The 14,786-nt window shown below is 44.2% G+C and overlaps 1 protein-coding gene across 2 annotated transcripts in view; it reads right to left on the minus strand.

Moving 5' to 3' along the window:
- The window catches only part of klhdc3l (kelch domain containing 3-like), a 46,898-nt gene extending 33,388 nt beyond the window's left edge, over window positions 1–13,510 (minus strand). Inside the window, exon 1 of one of the 2 annotated variants that reach the window (XM_075478931.1) lies at window positions 13,425–13,510. The gene's annotated coding sequence lies outside the window, so the exon portion shown is untranslated. The remainder of the gene's footprint in view (window positions 1–13,424) is intronic. The other variant, XM_075478932.1, reaches the window with a different exon arrangement.
- Between the last annotated feature and the right edge of the window lie 1,276 nt (window positions 13,511–14,786).

The following is a 14,786-nucleotide window of genomic DNA, read 5'->3' on the forward strand; positions in this document are numbered from 1 at the left end:
CATAAATAAATACCCCAGGTATATATATACTTTTTAACTTTTAAAAAGGAAATACTGAAAGGAAAGACTAGTACTGCCATCTCACCTGTATTTGTGCTGATCATTGGGTGAAAGGAAGCTGTAGTAGTGAGCAATCAGTGGATCCACAAGCTCCCTGACCCTGTTGCACACATCTAGCATCTGCAGAAACCGACTGCTGATGGGGCGGATCAGGCTCTTTTTCTTCATATGTAGAAGGGATTGCAACTCTCCAAACAGTTCCTTCTGCTTAGGGAACTTTTCAATGTCATAATAGACATCCATGCAAAACTCTTCCACATAATTCTGAAAAGACCCCAAAAGGGCCTTGGCAGCATTCGACACCATGTGGACTGTGTCTCCACTGATGTCAAGGAGAGATGGGTTGAGTTGCCTAATTTGGGTCTCCACTCCAGACCACTTGCCTCTCATGACGTTGCAGTTGTCCAGCAAAACTGATGCGACTTGATCCCAGGTCAAGTTATATGACTGGAGGATATCGTGCAGTGCATTGGTGAGGCTGGAAGCATCTGCGATGTTTACTATCCTGGACCCAAAGTGCTGTGTGACCACCTTCCCCATTTCCTCATCAAAAAAGCGAACAAGCACATTTAACATCTTATCCATGTTTGCAGTTGTTGCCTCATCAGCATTGAGCGAAAACATTTTCTTTTGCAGCTTCATTGATAAGACATGTTTGAAATGAGGTGCAATACCATGCGTCCTTAAGTAGGAGGCGTGTGCATTGGATAAGGACAGCCTGGATAGGGCGCTCCTGTCTTCAGCTGCTGCTCGCATCATATTGACCAGAGGCTGGGATATGGTCACTGGCAGATCGTGCTGTGCTATGAAAGAACATATCCTTATTTTCTGAGCGCAGACACGATTGGCCATGGATGGTGCAACCTCACTGCTGTTGGGTGCACCTGGCAGAGCAGACGTGTGCTTGAGGCTTCTTATGTGGGTTTTGTGGTTACCCTCGAGCTGATGGCGCGTTAGCACCTTCTTGCCGTTGCTACCATACACAAGTTTCTTGTGGCAAACCACACAGAAGCAGACACCAGGGATTTTCATTTTTTTACACCATGATCCGAACGGTTTACCATTGTCTTCATTGAGCTAGGCCCACCGCCACTTGTTTTTCACCTCTTTGTCGATGTCGGACACATCGGTGCCTTCCTTCACTAGAAGGGTGTCCATGTATGCAGGCTCGGATTGGCAATCTGTGCGACCGGGAAAATGCCCGGTGGGCCGGTCCACATCTGGGCCGGTGGCCTCCGATTTTTTATTTTATTTTCTTTAAATATACGATTTTTAAATGTATTTATCTAGTCTACATTTGCTAGCAGCCCGTTAATGGCCATGTGGCTCGTAATTTTTTTTTTTGGGGGGGGGGGGTGGATGCTCAGACCTTGCCTCTTCAGGACAAGTTCAGAAGCAGGTGCGTGTTACGATTGCGCCCCCTGCCCCTATCCCTCAAGTGGATCTGTCCATACCGCCATTACAGGATCGCCGCGGATCCTTAAAAAGTATTAAAAAGTCTTAAATAAAAAAATATGTTTTTTAAGGTCTTAAAATGTCTTAAATTTCGCCAATTTTCGAAGAGTGGCATTAAATTTCATCTGGGAGGAATGAAAGAAAGATATGTCTGGAGAGAGCTTTTGTGTGTGCGCCAGTACTTCCGGTGAAAACTTCCGGTGATTTGACAGCTTGGGCGTCAGGTTAGGGCCAGTGGCCGTAAACAAAGGTTATAGCCGAGAAGAAAGATGATAATATAACGTAGCTAAAAAGACTATCATGCCTTCATCTCTTCCCAACTGGACTACTGCAATGCCCTTTACACTGGCATCGACAAATCCCAAATCCACCGTCTGCAGCTGGTTCAAAACTCTGCTGCCCGTCTCCTCACCCGCACTAAAAAACGTGAACACATCACCCCGGTCCTTGCATCACTCCACTGGCTCCCTATTCACTTCCGTATCAATTTCAAACTGCAACTCATAGTCCACAAATCCCTCCATGGCTTGGCCCCCTCATATCTGTCCGACCTCCTCCACCGTCACATCCCCCCTAGAGCACTTCGTTCAGCCGATCAACTGCTTCTGGAAGTGCCTAGGTCCAGGCTAAAATCAAAAGGAGACAGAGCCTTGGCCATAGTGGCCCCCACTCTCTGGAACCGTCTCCCCCTCCACATTCGCGCAGCCGATTCGGTAGATAGTTTTAAATCCCTGATAAAAACCCACCTTTTTAAACTGGCCTTTAGTTAGGGTCCTCCCTTGTTTTTAAACACTTGTATAAAGTGTCCCCTGGTTGCCTTATTAAATGTTTTTTCTTTTCCTTTTTCATATTTTAAATCTCCACCAGTCACTGTTCTCTAGCTCTTTTTATCTATTATTTGATATTTTCTTTTGTTTCTTTTTCTTTTCCTCCATGCATTTTTTAGCTCTTTTTTTGACTGTAAAGCACTTTGGTGCGGCTCTGCCACTTGTAAATGTGCTATAAAAATAAACATTTACTTACTTACTTACTTACTAGCTTTCTTCAGTAGCCTAATGCTTACCGATTTAGCATGCCTAGCAGCCTCGTTGCTAATGCTAGCCGCCGACCGTAACGTTACCAACCATACCCGACGTCAAGGAGTTGGCTGAGCAGGGGCAAGATTATGGAGTGGCTGGCAGAGATAACTTCATAATGGGTGAGTGCAGGTTTCATTCACTTGTTTTCATTCTTTCACAGCATTGATTCACTTCATTGGTTTATCCGATTGCTGGCCGCCGAGCCATTATGTGTCTGGGTTTGTGTAGGTTACTGATCATGGTTGTTAGCAGTCGATAGTCAAGTTGTGTGATGTGTGTGTAATTTTTCTATGGGTACATGCCATTGACTGAGCGGTCTGTGCTCGTTTTTTTATTTTTATTTAATTAGATTGGAGATACTAATTAATACTGAGGGGGGGGGGGGGCTGGTCCCGGGGGAAATTGCCAGGGCCGATTTTTTTTTCCCAGTCTGACCCTGCATGTATGCATCGCTCAGGGTTGCCAATTCCGATTATAATAAGCGACTTTGGGCTTCTTTTTTGAGCCGTCGCTTTAAATTTTTTTGCAGTCGCTGGTTGCGTTGTTTTGGGGGGCTTGTTCTTTTCAGGGTTGGGCTTGATGTTTGCTTATGCTCTGCAGGTGATTCGAATGTGTTTGGATATTTGTAACTTAATGTTTCTCAATGACAACTCTTTTTTTCTCACTCATCCTTACAAGTTAGCCTACAACAACTGTTAAGTAGCCTACCACTCTCTGTGTCTGCCTTGGCCATTTACGTGGCTCAGCTACCACACAGACGCTCGCAAAGAGCAAGACAAGACACACGACTGACGACTATCCACTTTTTAAAAAAATTATTATTATTATTATTTTATTTTTTTCTCATCTTCGGTCGTTTCTTTTGGGCTTGTTTTCAGGACGGCAGTCGCTTATTTCTCGTCCAAGATCTGGCAACAGTGCCCACCTGTCCGTTGACAACTCGTGTTCCTTTTTTTTTTTTTTTGCCGCACCTTACTTATCAGGGGATGGCGCGGCTCAAACATAAAGGAATCAAAACAAATACTGCTGTTAATTTAATCTGTTACATCACATCAGTATTATAATAAAATCCATACACCAAACAACCCACCCTCCCCTTTCTCGATCAGGACGATCTCCCAGTTGAGTTCAGCTGACGGAAATCCGTCTGGACAAACTATGCAGGCTGTTCAGCTGACGGAAATCCGTCACAGCGACGGAGAACTTTAATCCATGCCGCCGTGGCACTATTTTTTTTTATATTTCATCTCATCTCCTTCACATAGGGTCTGTCTGTATTGTCACTCACTTTTCTAAATCAGTGTGTAGCCTACTGCAGTGTTTCCCACACAGACCAATTCGTGGCGGTGCGCCACAGATTCAACACCGGCCGCCACATATTGTGTTTCGTTATTATTATTTTTCTAACGCTATTTAAAAAATACTCGTATTTGTTAAGCTGCATTTCCTTTCCCTGCTCTCCCTCCGTCTCTCTGTCAGTCACGCGTCTCTCTCGCATAGCCTACTCACACACACACACACACACACACACAGCCCCTCCCCTCCGTGCACACCGCGTGTGTCTCCATCAGCGAGATGATCATCCCTGGAAGCGTGGAAGCTTGCTAGCTTCAGCGTCGCGTTAGATTAGCTCAACCGAAAGAAGACGGCTGGCGAAATTCACGAAAGGTTGGTATCACGTGCACCTTTATAAAATCACACATTAAAAAGTCCTATAAAAATATTTTATATTTTGAATACAATGTTGTCCCGTCCCGTCCCGACCCATAGCAAACAAGCGATTATGCCTTCTTTATAAAGTTAACTAGTCGCAAGTTTGCCGTAAAAAAAAAAAAAAATGTAGTTGGGTTGTGGTGGTCAAAACACTAGCAGCTGTGAATCAAATAAAGTAGGTTTTTTAAACTCTTACACTGAATGTTTGCTGCTTCAATAAAGATGAGTATTGAAAAATATTTTCCGCAATTGAAAAAGAGACGTGCGTGTTGAGGATGAGGACCAGCCTGAACCGGAGGTATCAGTCTGAAACAGAGCTGAACACTCGACTCCACTTTGGCTGTGACGCTGTGACGCTTTGCTTTGCGGTAAGACGTATTGCATCACTTCCTGTTACCTTGCTTGTGCACTGTGGAATTTCTTGCTCCGCTTGGACTACTGATAATCACTTTATTTCTATCTATAACTTACACAATTTTGCATAGTTAAACTCTATAGCTTACCGTTCTGTTCTAACATACTCCTACAGATCTTTAATCTTTATTCTCACTTTTTAACGGTGTGTCTGGTTCTCTAGCGTAGCATGGCTACCGGTTCTGTCCATCTCCTGCTTTCACCTGCTCCGTGTGTCAGATGTTTAGTTACTCCTCTGCCTCCTTTAGCGATAATGGTACATGTAACAAATGTAGTCTTTTTGTGGTTTTGGAGGCGAGGTTATCTGAATTGGAAGCTCGGCTCTGCACTGTTGAAAATCAACCGATAGCGAGCCAGGTCCCTTTAGCCAGTGTGGAGCCACCTAGCGTAGCTAGCTCAATTAGCCTCCCCCTAGCAGACCTGAGCAGCCAGGATTACATCGTGGCTGGGTGACTGTCAGGAAGAGGCATAGCTCTAAAGTCAAGCCCGTTGTTCACCATCGACCTGTCCACGCTTCAAACAGATTTTCCCCACTCAGCGACACACCCGCTGAGGATAAAACCCTGGTAATTGGCAGCTCTATAGTCAGAAACGTGGCATTAGAGACACCAGCGGCCATAGTCAAATGCATTCCAGGGGCCAGAGCGGGCGACGTAGAATCCTATTTAAAACTGCTGGCTAAGGATAAACGTAAATATGGTAAAATTGTTATTCACGTCGGCGTTAATGACACCCGGTTACGCCAATCGGAGGTCACTAAAATTAATGTTGCATCGGTGTGTAATTTTGCCAAAACAATGTGGGACTCCGTAGTTTTCTCTGGACCCCTGCCAAATCTGACCAGTGATGACATGTTTAGCCACATGTCGTCCTACAATCGCTGGTTGTCTAGATGGTGTCCAGCAAACAACGTGGGCTACATAGATAATTGGCAATCTTTCTGGAGAAAACCTGGTCTGATGAGGAGAGACGGCATCCATCCCACGGAGCAGCTCTCATTTCTAGAAATATGGATGAATTTATTTGCCACCCTAAAACATGACAACCCAGGGCTCAGACCAGGATGCAGAGTTGTAGTCTGACACACTTCTCTGCAGCTTCCCACCTGCTGCTACCCACCCAATCGATTAACACAAAAGGAGCAAATCCTCTTGTGCAAAAAAAAATTAAAACAAAAACTTTAACTGAACAAAAACATCAAACTATTAAATGTGGTTTGCTGAATATCAGATCTCTCCTTTCGAAGTCTCTGTTAGTGAATGAGTTGATTTGTGATCATCATATTGATATATTTAGTCTTACAGAAACCTGGCTGCAGCAGGAGGATCATGTTAGCATCATGTTAGCATTAATGAATCAACTCCCTCTGACTGTTTAAATGTTCACGTTCCTGGAACCACAGGCAGAGGAGGAGGAGTGGCAGCTATTTTCAGATCAGGGTTACTCATCAGTCCCAGACCCAAGATTAGTTTGAGCTCTTTTGAATCTCTGATTCTCAGTTTTTCCCACGCAAAGTGGAAATCCCAGAAACCTCTTGTGTTTGTTGTTGTGTATCGTCCACCTGGCCCTTATTCTGAGTTTCTGTCTGAATTCTCAGAGTTTTTATCCCAGTTAGTACTGAGTACAGATAAAGTCATTGTAGTGGGTGACTTTAATATTCATGTAGATGTTGAAAATGACAGCCTGAATATGAACTTTAATTCTATATTGGACTCTATTGGATTTTCTCAGAGTGTTCACAGACCGACTCACTGCCTTAATCACACCCTTGATCTTGTGCTGACTTATGGCATTGAGAGTGAACAGTTAACAGTGTTCCCTCATAACCCTGTCTTATCTGACCATTTTCTGATAACCTTTGAGTTTACATTACTTGACTATACAGTTTCTGAGAAGAAATTTACATATAGAAGGTGTTTATCAGAGGATGCTGTAACCAGATTTAAAGAATTAATTCCATCATCCTTTTCTTCACTGCCATGTGCAGATATGACAGAGGACGACTTCCTAAACTTTACTCCAGCAGCACTTGACTCTCTTGTTGACAGCACTATAGTTTCAATGCGTACAGCACTGGACAATGTTGCCCCTCTGAAAAGGAAGGTAATCAGTCAGAAGAGGTTGGCTCCTTGGTATAATTCACAGCTGCGTGCTTTAAAGCAGACTGCAAGAAAGCTGGAGAGACAGTGGCGTTCCTCTAATTTAGAAGAGTCTCAATTAGTCTGGAAAGATAGTTTAATAACGTATAAGAAAGCCCTTCGTAAAGCTAGAACTGCTTATTATTCATCATTGATAGAAGAGAATAAGAATAATCCCAGGTTTCATATCCCAACCCCAGCCCACCAGCCCCCCCCCCCCCCCCCCACAGCAACGACTCTCTCCATCCTAGAGAGAGATGTCAACAAGCTCTTTAAGAGGCAGAACCCCCGCAAAGCAGCTGGGCCAGATTCTGTCTCTCCCTCCACCCTGAAGCACTGCGCTGATCAGCTGTCCCCGGTGTTCGCAGGCATCTTCAACACCTCACTGGAGACATGCCACGTACCATCCTGCCTCAAGACCTCCACCATTATCCCAGTCCCAAAAAAGCCAAGGATCACAGGACTTAATGACTACAGACCCGTCGCCCTGACCTCTGTGGTGATGAAGTCATTTGAGCGCCTTGTGCTTTCACACCTGAAAGCCATCACGGACCCTCTCCTGGACCCCCTGCAGTTCGCCTACAGAGCCAACAGGTCTGTAGACGACGCAGTCAACATGGCCCTCCACTTCATCCTCCAGCACCTGGACTCCTCAGGAACCTACGCCAGGATCCTGTTTGTGGATTTCAGCTCTGCCTTCAACACAATCATCCCGGCTCTGCTACAGGACAAGCTCTCCCAGCTGAACGTGCCTGACTCCACCTGCAGGTGGATCACAGACTTCCTGTCTGACAGGAGGCAGCACGTGAGGCTGGGAAAACAGGTCTCAGACTCCCGGACCATCAGCACTGGTTCCCCTCAAGGCTGTGTTCTTTCCCCTCTGCTCTTCTCCCTGTACACCAACAGCTGCTCCTCCAGTCACCAGTCTGTCAAACTCCTGAAGTTCGCGGACGACACCACCCTCATTGGACTCATCTCTGGTGGGGATGAGTCCGCCTACAGGTGGGAGATTGACCATCTGGTGACCTGGTGTGGGCTGAACAATCTGGAGCTCAACGCTGTTAAAACAGTGGAGATGGTGGTGGATTACAGGAAGAGCCCAGCCCCACTCACCCCCATCAGCCTGACAGACTCCCCAGTCCACACTGTGGAGTCCTTCCGCTTCCTGGGCAGCATCATTTCCCAGGACCTCAAGTGGGAGCTGAACATCAGCTCCCTCACCAAGAAAGCACAACAGAGGATGTACTTCCTGCGGCAGCTGAAGAAACTCAACCTGCCAAAGACGATGATGGTGCACTTCTACACCTCCATCATCGAGTCCATCCTCACCTCGTCCATCACCATCTGGTACGCTGCTGCCACCGCCAAGGACAAGGGCAGGCTGCAGCGTGTCATCCACTCTGCGGAGAGGGTGATCGGCTGCAATCTGCCATCTCTGCAGGACCTGTACGCCTCCAGGACGCTGAGGCGTGCAGGCAAGATTGTGGCCGACCCCTCCCACCCCGGACACAAACTTTTTGAGGCACTCCCCTCTGGCAGGAGGCTGCGGTCCATCAGGACCAAAACCTCCCGCCACAAGAACAGCTTCTTCCCCTCTGCAGTTGGCCTCACCAACAAGGCCCGCTGTACCCCCCCACTGACATGACCCCTTATCCCCACTGACACTTTATATATTGACGTTATATTAACGTTCTGTCTTGTCTTTCTGTCAGTACAGAGTGCGTTACATTAAAAATATTAAAAATACTTTGCACATATTTAAAAAAAAATAAATAAATAAATAAATAAATAAATAAATTCTTTTACATTTATTATTACTTTATTCTATTATTATTCTATTTTTTTTTTTTGTCTTGTTCTTATGGCACCAAATAGACCAGGCCAAATTCCTTGTGATGTACAATTACTTGGCAATAAAACCTTTTCTGATTCTGATTCTGATTTAGAAGTATCTTTAGAACCTGATTTGTATTTAGACAGCTTCTGTCCAGTTGATCTCTCTGAACTAACAACAGCAATAGTCTCTTCTAAACCATCAACTTGTGTTTTAGACCCAATCCCAAACAGACTGTTCAAGGAGGTTTCCCCATTAATTGAAACTTCCATATTGGATTTGATCAATCTGTCTTTGTTGACAGGATATGTACCTCAGACTTTTAAGGTTGCTGTAATTAAACCTTTACTTAAAAAACCTACTCTTGATTCAGAAGTGTTAGCTCATTATAGACCTATATCCAATCTCCCTTTTATGTCGAAAGTTCTTGAAAAAATAGTTGCAGCTCAGCTTTGTGATCACTTACTCAGAAATAATCTGTTTGAAGAGTTTCAGTCAGGATTCAGAGTGCATCATAGCACAGAAACTGCACTGCTGAAAGTTACCAATGATCTCCTCTTAGCCTCTGATAGCGGACTTGTGTCTGTGCTTGTCCTGTTGGATCTCAGTGCTGCATTTGATACGGTCGATCACAGTATCTTATTACACAGACTTGAACATGTTATTGGGATGAAAGGAACTGCATTAGGCTGGTTTAAGTCATATTTATCTGATAGATTTCAGTTTGTTCTTGTAAATGAAGAATCTTCCTCACACACCAGAGTAAGTCATGGAGTTCCTCAGGGTTCTGTGCTTGGACCGATTCTTTTCACTTTATACATGCTTCCATTAGGTAACATTATTAGACAGCATGGCATAAATTTCCATTGCTATGCTGATGATACTCAGCTGTACTTATCTATAAAACCAGATGAACCCAATAGGTTGGTCAGACTACAAGCATGTCTTAAAGACATAAAGACCTGGATGACTCAGAACTGTCTGCTGCTAAATTCAGACAAAACTGAAGTCGTTATCTTTGGACTTGAGCGCTTCAGGGAGAAATTGTCTAGCTATATAGTTACTCTCGATGGTATTTCCTTGGCTTCTAGTTCTACAGTGAGGAACCTTGGAGTTATTTTTGACCAGAACTTATCATTTGACTCGCATATAAAACAGGTTTCTAGGACTGCCTTCTTTCATCTTCGTAATATTGTTAAAATCAGGAACATCTTGTCTCGGAGTGATGCAGAAAAACTAGTCCATGCATTTGTTACTTCAAGATTGGACTACTGTAATTCTTTATTATGGGCTGTCCCACATATTCTCTGAAAAGCCTTCAGTTGATCCAAAATGCTGCAGCCAGAGTTCTGATGAGAACTAACAGGAGAGATCATATTTCTCCAGTTTTAGCTTCTCTTCATTGGCTCCCTGTTAAATTCAGAATAGAATTTAAGATTCTTCTCCTTACATATAAAGCTCTTAATGACCGAGCTCCATCATATCTTAAAGATCTCATTGTAAGATATTTTCCTAACAGAGCACTTCGTTCCCAAACTGCAGGTTTACTTGAGGTTCCCAGAGTTTCTAAAAGTAGAATGGGAGGCAGAGCCTTCAGTTATCAGGTCCCTCTATTGTGGAAAAAGCTGCCAGTAAATGTCCGGGAAGCAGACACCCTTTCCACTTTTAAGACCAGGCTTAAAACTTTCCTTTTTTATAAAGCTTATAGTTAGGGATGGCTCAGGTGATCCTGAAACATCCCATTGTTAAGCTGCTATAGGCCTAGACTGCTGGGGGGCCTCATCTGTCACACCTTTCCTCACTTTACTCTCTTTATGTATATGTGACATTATTGTGGTCATTAACTCGTGTTTCCCTGTTCCAACAGATATCCTTTGAATGGTGTTACAGTGCCGCCGCCGCCCCCTCCCCCCCCTTTCTGTCCTCTCAAACCCCAGCTGGTCGAGGCGGATGGCCACCCTTCCTGAGTCTGGTTCTGCCAGAGGTTTCTTCCTGTTAAAAGGGAGTCGTTTCTCTCCACAGTCGCCTCAGGCACGCTCAGGACGGGAGATTGGACCGAAAAAGAAAAAGTTTTCAGTGCAATCTGTTGGTTTTCTTAGCTAGGAAATTGTTTTTGAATTGGCTCTATATGAACGAATTGGATTATTTTATGAATAATTATGATTATAATGAATTGAATTCCAATTGGCTTGAATTGGACTTTATTATATAAGTGCCTTGAGATGACATTTGTTGTATTTGGCGCTATATAAATAAAAATGAATTGAATTGAATTGAATTGAACAGTCAGACCAGTGTAATTAGCTATGTTATTAATTTGTTTACAATGAAGATGTGAATATTAATACAATAAAGTTTTGTGTGACCAATTATTAACGAAGGAATTATTTTGAAGAATTTTTACCCCCCCCCCACCACACATTGCCTTCACATCTGTGGGAAACACTGTACTGTCATAAGCTAGTCTGTGGCTAGTCTGGCTAACCTAAAGAGTAATACAAGGCACACTTTTCCCGATGTGTAAACCTGTTTAGCTTGTGGTAACTGCCTGGTAATCTATGGCAGGGCTGTTGTAGTTGTTCTTATTCCTATTCCTAACTTCAGGACTTGGTAATGGGTTCTCGATTTGACGGCTTGTCTTGCTGACAATTTTACAGTATCTCCATGTTGCTTTGTATTTAGCTCTGGACTGGTTAGCAAATAAGTTGGACTACCATAACTGTCTTGTCATGAAGTATTAGCTGGGTCTCTCTCGAGTGGACAGCGATCTAAAGGCTTGTGTATACTTCGCAGCAGTGTGTCGCAGTGAGCTTGTCGCAGACACGACGCAGTTATTTTTGATTTATGCCTTGAAGCGCTGTCTGCGCTATGTTAATCCCACGCCACAACGCAAGAGGGACAATCACGAACAAGCTAGGATTGTGGGTGTTACGGTTACGGAGGTCATTCAACAACAATGGCGACTGGACGAATGCGCACTTTGATTGAGATGCAGCTGATCGATCTAGAAATAGAAGAAATATTGCTACTACTGGAGCTGGCAGAGAGGCGAAAGAATCGTCACGGTTAAGGCCAATTTATACTTGTTGATGCTGACGGTTGCAGAGGCTCTGCAACCGTCAGATCTGCTCTGTGCGCGACCACGCCCCCCCCGCGCAGAGGCTCTGCAACCGTCGTCGCGCACCTCAAAAAAATCCTGACAACGCGTCAGACGGTTGCAGACCCGCGCAGACCACCAGCGGAAGTGCCCAGACAAAAGCGGCTGTGATTGGTCCTCGGTGTGCCTTTCCGGTTGTCTGTGTGGCTTCCTCCTTTGCATTTTCGCCAACTCCAATAAAAGAAGCTGTTCTTCTTCGATGTCGAGCAACTCCAGATCCATATCTTGCATACACTTTTTTTTTTTTTGAAAAATAAACACTTCCGCCGGCGCCCCCGAAGTTCTCGTCACCGCCCACCGAAATTCTCGCGAGGGGAAACTGCTGTGCGTCCCGAGAAATTCCAGACCGAGGTTGCAGAACCATAACATGAAAAGTGGTTCGCGACCAGAGCAAAGCAACACGTCAAGACGATAGACGCAGAACTATAATCCGCCCTTTAACGTCACCATTAGCCGGTTAGCAAACCGGAAATACGCATAGTGTAGAGCGGAGTTGACCAATCAGAGGCCTCCTTTCTCTCTCCCCTGTGACGATATCTGCGACACTGTCTGCGGTGAGTTACAATTTTGAGGAGGTGCACCAGAGTGTCTGTGTAGGGGGCGGGGGCATGTCTGCGTTAACTGCGACACACACGCAGACGACTTGGTTTCCGACCATAAATCAGGCTTAAAGAAGGGACTTTTGCATATAAACACAGGGTGCAGGAGCGAAGTGGACATCAAAAACAAGTGGATTGTGTGTGTGTGTTTGTGTCTGTCTGTGTGTGCGTGCGTGCAGGCCAGTTTGATGCCCGGTGCCTGTTGTTTCTAGTTTGAAGCTTAATTTCGGTTTCTGAAACTTGAGTTTTGGATGTGGATGTGGTGCGCTCACCAATGTTTCTATTGAAAGTGCGCGTCACCATTTTTCTATATGTCTGTGTGTTGCAAGTAATTACTACTGCGAATCGCCTCATCATTCCATCTTCTTTGCCTATTTATGTAGTATGACATTGTGCGTCAATAAATGTTTACAGTATGCGTCATGTGGTGAAGTGGGGGGGCTGTTGGCAAATGCTGGTCTACGGGCGCTTGTGGGTGCAAGATGCCAGGGCCGTTTTTTTTACCCCAGTCCGTCACTGCTCATGCTCCTCTGGCTGTACCTGAGCCAGCACACCGTGTAATGGTCTCCCACAGAGCCGACCTCGGTCCGCCTAACTTTCGACTTGCACCAGACATTTCTGAGCATCTATCCGTTAGCTGACATGTGTGAACGGTTGCTGTTCCTGGCTCCGCCTTTTGAATGACAACCACTTTAGGAGGAATGTGAACCATTAACTCACAGACTTATTTTGGGGATTCCAGATGCTGTTAGCACCGTCTGTGAACTCCATCTGATAGTGTACAGAGGACCGACACGGTTAAAAGAGGAAATGAGATGAACTTTTTTAAGCTCCTTTACGACTGTTTACAACGACCTTTAAAATGCTGCTTCTCACGCAAACAAGACTCAACGAAGACATGTTTCCATGCCTAACTATGAGCTTACATTTAGAGTACAAAACAAAAGGTGTTATACAGTGAAAGTCAGTACTTACGGTAACTTCTCGACGCCTCTCTGCTCGACAGTTAACTCCTCACGAGCCCCTCAGTCTGCGGCGCTCCCAACGGATATCTGCTACATTCAATGTTGCCTCGTAAAATGCGCTTTCCTACTTTGGGAAGTTGCGGAAAGAAAGAGAGAACACACACATTCATGTTTTTAAAGAACGAGAGAACACACACATTCTTGTTTTTAAAGAACGAGAGAACACACACATTCTTGTTTTTTTCAACAAAAAATGCAACCACGTGAATGTGCGGATGTTTCAGCATCCGCAAATAGACTAACCTAAATGCACCAGTGTGCAGACTTTATCTTTAAGTGTGGCATTCATCTCCAGTTCTCCTGAGGACCACCAAAAGAGGAGTTGATACAACTCAGAATTTCAACTTAGACTTCAGGATACGTTTTTTTCGCATCGTACATTTTGGCTTCATACGGAAGTAAAACACGATGGGCAGGGCCGGCCCAAGCCTTTATGGGGCCTTAAGCAGAATTTCATTTGGGCCCCCCCTACCATCACCTCAGCTCCAGATGCCTCATTATTCCATAGGCTACACTGTTATGTGTGTAACGGACCCACAATCATTAGCATTATTTGTAATAATCTTACATTATACAGGTGTCATTCTTGTTTTTAACCTTAAAGGGATAGCAAACTCAAAAATATGGTTTAATTAACTTCTACATAAAGAGTGATGTATAAGTATGGCTCATTAATTAACTATTTGAAAGTAACATCAGCAGGCTGGAGACTGCATTTATAGTAAACATGTTAAATAGTTTAATTTCTTTCAGATATGCAATGGTGTGCAAAATGTTCAAAATCCAAATACAAAATAGAATCAAATGACATTCACATTATCTTACAGAAAAATAAAGTTGTAATCAAAATTAAATACTTAAATAATAAATACAATACTTAAATAATTTTGCCCAACGGTGGCAGCAGCCAACAGGAGGCATAAATTAACCTAGTATTAGTATTTTGTCAAAATCAATTGGTTTTTTTTCTGGTTTAATACAATTTTGTTTAAATTATTCAATGTTATTTTAATTTCATGTATATATTTACTTTTTTATCACAACGTCTCGGTGCTCTCTGGGGCCCCCTGGTGGCGTGGGGGCCCTATGCGACCGCGAAGTTGGCATATGCCTTGGGCCGGCTCTGACGGTGGGTATGATATGTCTATGGGTATGACCGCTTCCTTAAACAGGAGAGCATCTTATTTAGATCAGCTCGCTGAAACTGTCACAAAATACGCTGTCGTAGAGTGACATTAACAGGTGTTATGGCGAGAAATGCATCCTCATTCGCGGGAGCGTTTCAGGTGTGGATTATTACATTTATCCAATA

Source organism: Odontesthes bonariensis, chromosome 12 (genome assembly GCF_027942865.1).
Source record: "Odontesthes bonariensis isolate fOdoBon6 chromosome 12, fOdoBon6.hap1, whole genome shotgun sequence".
Lineage (NCBI taxonomy): Eukaryota > Metazoa > Chordata > Actinopteri > Atheriniformes > Atherinopsidae > Odontesthes > Odontesthes bonariensis.